We start from the raw sequence: 7267 nt of genomic DNA, 5'->3' as shown, positions 1-7267 counted from the left end.
GACATTCCGGAATATGAAAACTGTAACCCTAAGGCATGAGCTCTAATACAATGACAGTATTAGGAAAGAGCCTCCCCAGGAGGGAAACAATGAAAATGCATGCCCACAAATGCCTTGAAAGTGTAAATAAAGAAGAACAAAGAGCTTTTTTTGCTCACCACTCAGTTCTGCAAGGATTAAGTCATCAGCTGCTGTAGTCGCTGACCGACAGGGAACTCTGAGAGGAAATTAAGATGATAACAGCATGCTTTGTGCTTTGGACACGCAGCCTCCATAGGTAGTTAGGGCTAGGGTTAGTTAGATGACTATCTCAGGGATAATTTTAATTATGTTTAATTATATTAATTATTATTTAACTAATAATAATTATTTAATAATTATTCTATGATGGATTCTTCCATCTTCCCGTACATAGAAAAGCACTAAAATCATCAACTTGAGATACCTGTTCTGTGTGACTAGCAGTGATTTTCTTTTTACTGAAATGTGAGCTTGACTGCACATATTCCCCACCCAACAATCATGATTAAACTGGGCTTCTCCCCCTACCTCTTTGGAGTTTACTCAGAGCTACCGAGTGGCTGTCTCCCAGGCTATAGTCATCAGTAAGGCCCTCGAATAAACCTAAACTCGCAACTCTTATGTTGTGCACTTTTCTTTCAGTTGACAAAAGGTCATAGTGAATTTTGCCTCTGAGTCTTTCCTGGCCAGAGGGAAAAGTTTAATTTCTTTCATTCATTAAGTCAACGACCATTTATAGCCTACCTACTACCTGTTAGACACTCAGACACACTCTGGCAAAGATGATTAACACAGGAGCTGTGCCATCTAAGAATGCCAGTCTAGAAAAAAAAGAGTTCTAGGCTTTCTTCAAGGTCCAATCCCAAGAAGACATGCTGATACTTTCTTTAGGAGATCTTAGGTTCTACAGCTATTTATCTCTCTGTAGAGCTCCCAGGTTTCCAGGCTGGGAACCCATAGGTAATTCCTGTCCCTAGGAACCCAAGGAGCATGTATGTTTCAATGTTTTCAAATGTGCCCCCAGTGGGCTGTGATCAGGAACTGTACTTCTCTGACATGCTGACTCTAGCACAGAGCCAGGCACAAAGCAGGTGCTCAATAAATATTGAATTAATTAATTAATGGTTCAGACAATCAAAACTATCAATACTAGAAGTGCTCCTAGCAAGTCTGATATACCTTCCCCCTCCCCTGCACCCTAGATCCTTCTCAGAAGCAGTTTGCCTTACCAGACTCCCCCAGAAGAGGTCACATAAGGTATTATTTGTGAAATTTAGTTAAAAAACAGAATCTCCTCCAAACCTAGAAAACCTCTCCACCAAGGTAAAAGAGAAAGAAAACAATTTTATAATCGAATAAAACCAGAATATGATACTCATCACAGGCAATTCGCTAAAGAGATTGCAAAGACAGAGGAAAGTCTTTTATACAGCTAAGTGGATACAATTCACTGCATTTATGTGTTCAAGATAAAATTGCTAATTCTATCATATCTTTATGACTGGAGACAGGAATTGCTGTTTGGAGTTGGAGAACAGTTGAAATTAGGCCCATCTTCTCCCAGGAAGCTGGAGATAGGGCCTTACCTTCTTTGATGGTCACATTTCAAAGAGATGTGATCTCAGGTCTGTGAGAGAACATTCCTGAGCTGTAAGCTGGCAAGAGATTAACTTAGCATTTGAACTTACAGTAGCAAGAGAAGTCCTCCTGGAAGCCCTCTTGGAAGCCTTAAGACTGGCCTGCCCACCTAAACACAAGTGCCCAGGAGCAGCCCCAGAACCACAGGTGTTCTGTTAACCAGGCCTCCTGGCCATGGCACAGGACGCTAAGGCCAACTCTGAGGACAGAAAGGTGAAACCTCTCTCTGAAAAGTTACTTGATAACCTGTTTGACCATGATCTTTAAGCAATATAGCCCATAAAGCACAAATTTTGAAAGTAGACTTGCACTAAAAGCCATGCTCCATCATTTACGTTGTCTGATTTTGAGCTAATTGATGAGTTAATTTTTCCAAAACTCAATGTCCTTGTCTGTAAAATGGAGATGATCCCTTCCACAGAGAGCACATAAGAAGAGTTATTAAGCACTCATGTTACTATCATTGAAGCAAAAGAATATAGAAGTTTGGAGCACACACTCTGAACCTGCCTGGCTTTCATCCCAGACCCACTTTAGCAAAAATCACTTATCTTGTTTCCCAATTTCTTCATAAGCAAAGTATTTAGAGAAGTATAAGTGTGTATACACATATAAGTGTGTAATCAGTGTTAGCTATGATTCTTTTAATTCTCATTAGTGTTTCCACGATGCTAAAGCAAACCTTCCATCTCACTCCTTTCTCTTTTTCTTCTACTTCTCTCTTCACCTTCACCTCCCTTTTGCCCATGGGGATGGAGAAAGAGTGCTAGAATTATATTCCATCATGCTTTCAAGTTGTTTCTTTCATTTTTAATTAGGTAGAAACCCCTTGAATTGCAATATCTCTAGACACGATATTATCCAGATTAAACCCATTTAAAAGCAAATGGAAATAATTTGAAAAACCTAAAGAAGCACAAAATTCCAAAACTGCAGTAGAGAGAAGGCTTCTGGCTTTCATCCTTTCTTAATACTTATTGCCTTCCCTCTTCATTTGTTTCTTTTCTTGGCAGTTTCTGAATTAAAAGAGAAAAGCTTAGCCTTTCATGCCATTTCGTACCTATTTAACAATTTACGTCACTTTTAACAAAGCCAACTACATCCCCAGAGAGAGAATGACTACTAATTGCCCTCCAAATATGTAACAGTAAACATTCTAGGTGGAGACCAGATCTGGGGGCAATGCTCAGCTAAATAAACAACCCTAATCAAGTCCACTGACAAACTAGAGTATTAGATAAAGAATATTTTTAAACATCTACATTAGTTGACCAGATGCAAGCCATTTATTCTAGTTGAAACTAAATATAAATCAAAGCCCTAATGTGTTTTGTAGTGTCTATGGAGATGGGAATCAACTGTCTCACCGTCTAAAAAATAATGCAGTGTCCTGGAGCTGGTAGTATTAACTCCCAGGTTTTAGGCCTTCATCTGTTGAGTAGCCATGATTAAAATTGTCTACCAAGTTTGACTTGGCCATATAATAAGCCAGAACTTGGGAGTGGGGGGTAAATAATGAACATCATTTTGGGTACTGTAGTCCAATGGACAATTTAATCTTTCACTTTTCAACCAGCTGCGTTTGCATCCACTTTCCAAGACTGGCCTCTGGAGATCTGGATCCTACATTTGCTATTTACCAACTGTAAATACCTTGAGCCAACCAATGAAACTCTCTGCACCTCAAATTTCTGTTCCATAAACTACAGATCATGATACTGCAATGGACTGAATGTTTGTGTCCTCCCAAAACAAATATGTTGAAACCCTAATCCTGATGTTGATAGCATTTGGAGGTGGGACCTTTAGGAGATAATTAGGTCATGAAGGCAGATCCCTCATGAATGGGATTAGTGCCCTTATAAGAAGAGGCCAGAGAGCTAGCTCTCTTTTTGCCATGACTGGATACAAGAAGTCAGCAGCCTGCAACCCAGAAGAGAACCTCACCAGAACTCGACCTTGCTGATCCCCTGATCTCTGACTTACAGCCTCTAGAACTGTGAGAAATAAATGTCTGTTGTTCATAAGCCACCCACTCTACGGTACTTTGTTATAGCAGCCTAAGTTGACTACAACAGATACCTTGCCTCATATGGTTATACAAGGGGTAAATGTGACAGTGCGGGTAAAATCTACATTCCTAATCACTAATTCTAATTCCTAAACCCCCTTAAGGCTGTTGCCCATAGCCTACACTCAATAAATGTTGGTTCCCTCCCCTTCCCTTTCCCTTCCAGTCAAAGGGTCTATTTGTCAGGCTCAGACCTGACAGATTCAATGTCATCCACCCAACCCTGTAGGAAAATAACTTAATTCTGACTCATTCTTCAAATCCTAACCTTATCCTGCTCCCTCCATGGTCCTGTTCATCCTATGCTGAAACCATCTCTCCTTTCTCTGAATCCCTCTATAGCTGTTATTTTGTTACCATTCACAGTACGCAGGCACATTCAGCTGGTGATACATTTTGCTTAGCCCTTTCTCTGTCTCCATCACTAGATCCTTGAGAGTATCCCTGGCGCCACAGTCACAGTATATGCTTATCTGCTTCTGGGTTCCTCTGCAAGAAACCCTGAGGCAATGCTGGCTTAGATAGTTTATTAGGAAAAGGATCCCAAGAAACACAAGTGGGGGAAGCAAGGCAGGGGTGGGAGGAATGCCAATAAAGCATGCTCTGATGAGCTGATGGCCACTGTGGGCAGCGAGAGCTCAGTCCCGCTGAGGACCCCCTGAAAAGAAGCCTTCAGAAGTATCCCACCAAGGACTGGCAAAGCTGGAGTACTCATCCACTGACCCTCATCCCTCACTGTTAAGAGCTGACCTTGGGGCATCCATTTCCAGCACTTCCAGCAGCCTTGTACATGCACTGTACAAACCCTTTTGGTTGCAGGTCTTCCTTGCTTTGCTTCTCTTGAAGCAAAGAGACATGAACATTTAAGGTGGGAGGCTGCCAGTGTGCATAGGAGCTGTCTGCTGCAGCTGCAGGTGAACTCAGGGATGGGGCTCAATAAAAATCTAGATGGTATTGAATGAATGGAAAAAAATATTGCATAAACACTGCCTATATCTTAATGTAAAGTCACCCATCTAGAAAAGTTACACCAAATTTTTTTTTATCCACTATTCTATTTAACCCATTTAACATATAATGTTCTAAGACCCAATTCTGGAGTGTTCTAGAATAGAGATCATGGGTATTTTACCCTCCGATTCTGTTTAGGAGATTGTCAAAGTCCCTGGGTTTTGTAAAAGACGAAGAGGAATGTGGGAGCTGGTGGCTACCAAGAACGTTTCTCAATCATCTTTTGAATATGCTTTATGAATGTACAGTGACTTGTCCAGATCCAAACAGCAAGTCAGCTCTCAGACTGGAAAAACAACTTGGCATTTCTCAAGTTTTCCGAAAGCCCAATCAAGTGAGACAAGTAATTAACCACTCACACAACCCCCATCCTTGACTCTCCACCTCACTAGCCATTCCGTTCATGCTTCCATCAAATTTTCTTTCCTCCTACAAATACTGTGACTTTATGTTTCCACAGAGCTGCTGTTCCAGGAGGACCACGGGATCATACAAAACAACTCTGGGATTCTACATAGCTTCTCTTTATCCCTCACTGTTTCCCCCAAACAGTGTGGGTGGTAATAGTAGAAGCCCATAATTTTGGTGCCAACATGTAATATTTTTAATCAGGCTATATAATTCACACAGGAATTTCTTGGGGGAATGTCAGCTTTTACATCTTACATTTTTCCACATTAATAATGATAAGATTAGCCTAAAATCAACTAATAAATAAATGTAAAAGCAGTAATAAAACTCAGAGTTGCTTATCAATTTTTATCAACTCCAGTCCTCTTGTTTTGTAATAGCTCTAATTTGACACCTTAAACTAAAGCAAAGATTCTCAAATCAAGCTCAGAGTCTTCAAAGATGCAGGAACATTTGACCAGAGTTTAGCACAAACCACTGCTCAGAATGAGGGCTTAAATAAACATAAGCAACTCTGGGAAATTGTGTACACTCTCAAAACTGATCTCTAAACCAAACTAAAGATGACCATCTTTAAGAGCTACTATTCTGGGGCAAAACAAAAATGTGAAAAGTTTCCTCAGTATTAAACTTTTAAATTATTCCTGTTCGAACTGTTTCCTTTTTATTGTTTTTTAACTTTATTATGGTGCTAAGCTAAGAGGAGATCATTTTATGTGGGTAAGCTGGGATCTCCTACCAGTTTTATTCACAAATATAAAACTGCCTAATGAATGTCAAATATTCTCATTACCCATGTTTTAGGACTGCCTTCAAAGAACAGAATTTTCAAAATCACATGAAAACCAGAAAGCCTCAAGCAAAGAGCTTACTAACTGCACCTCTTCCTTAGCTACATTTTTAAGAAACAGAAGAGGGAGGAGGACCCGAGAACACAAAAGGGAAGAACAAAAACAAAAGACCTGTGTACATGCCAGGTGCAGACTCAGGAAGGTCTGGGCACAATGAAAGCAGAAGCGTGGTGCTGGCTTGGGCAGCACATATACTAAAATCGGAACAATACAGAGAAGATTAGCATGGCCCCTGCCCAAGGATGGCACGCAAATTCCTGAAGCGTTCCACATCTTTAAAACAAACTTATGGCTGCCAAAGGGGAAAGTGGGGATGGAGGAGGGATAAATTAGGACATTGGGATTAACATATACACACTACTATATATAAAGTAGATAACCAACAAGGACCTACAGGGAACTATACTCAATATTTTGTAATAACTTATAAGGGAGGGACTTCCCTGGCTTCCAGTGGTTAAGACTTCACCTTCCAATGCAGGGGGTACAGGTTCGATCCCTGGTCAGGGAGTTAAGATCCCACATGCCTCACAGCCAAAAAACCAAAACATAAAACAGAAGCAGTATTGTAACAAATTTTAAAAAGACTTTAAAAATGGTCCACATCAAAAAAAATAAATCTTGGGACTTCCCTGGTGGGGCAGTGGTTAAGAATCGCCTGCCAATGCAGGGGACAAAGGTTCGATCCCTGGTCCAGGAAGATCCCACATGCCGCAGAGCAACTAAGCCCGTGCACCACAACTACTGAGCCTGCGCTCTAGAGCCCGCATGCCACAACTACTGAGCCCACGTGCTGCAACTACTGAAGCCCATGAGCCTAGAGCCCGTGCTCCACAACAAGAGAAGCCACCGCAATGAGAAGCCCGCGCACCGCGACGAAGAGTAGCCCCCGCTCGCCACAACTAGAGAAAGCCCGCACGCGGCAATGAAGACCCAATGTAGCCAAAAAAAAAATCTTAAAAAAATTAAAACCTATAAGGGAAAAGAATCTGAAAAAGAATATATATATATATATATATATATATATATATATATATATATATATATGAATCACTGTGCTGTACACTGTGTTGTGAAACTAACACAACACTGTAAATCAACTATACTTCAATAAAAATAAAATTTAAAAATTTTAAAAAGCAGAAGTGTGGAATGATCCCCAGCAACCATAAGGATCTTGGGAAGTGCTTAAAAATACAAGTGGTGGCCATGAACAAGAAATGTGTTCACAGCTGCTGTGGAGGAAAAAACAGCAAACATTACA

The 7267-nt window shown here is 40.6% G+C and overlaps 1 non-coding gene across 1 annotated transcript; it reads left to right on the top strand.

Moving 5' to 3' along the window:
- The first annotated feature begins 6173 nt into the window (after positions 1–6173).
- LOC133102704 (U6 spliceosomal RNA) lies at positions 6174–6280 on the top strand. The gene has a single exon (XR_009703054.1). It is a non-coding gene; the product is annotated as a U6 spliceosomal RNA (small nuclear RNA).
- Positions 6281–7267: the final 987 nt, after the last annotated feature.

Source organism: Eubalaena glacialis, chromosome 12 (genome assembly GCF_028564815.1).
Source record: "Eubalaena glacialis isolate mEubGla1 chromosome 12, mEubGla1.1.hap2.+ XY, whole genome shotgun sequence".
NCBI classification, from domain to species: domain Eukaryota; kingdom Metazoa; phylum Chordata; class Mammalia; order Artiodactyla; family Balaenidae; genus Eubalaena; species Eubalaena glacialis.
This window is presented reverse-complemented; position numbering and strand designations above follow the sequence as displayed.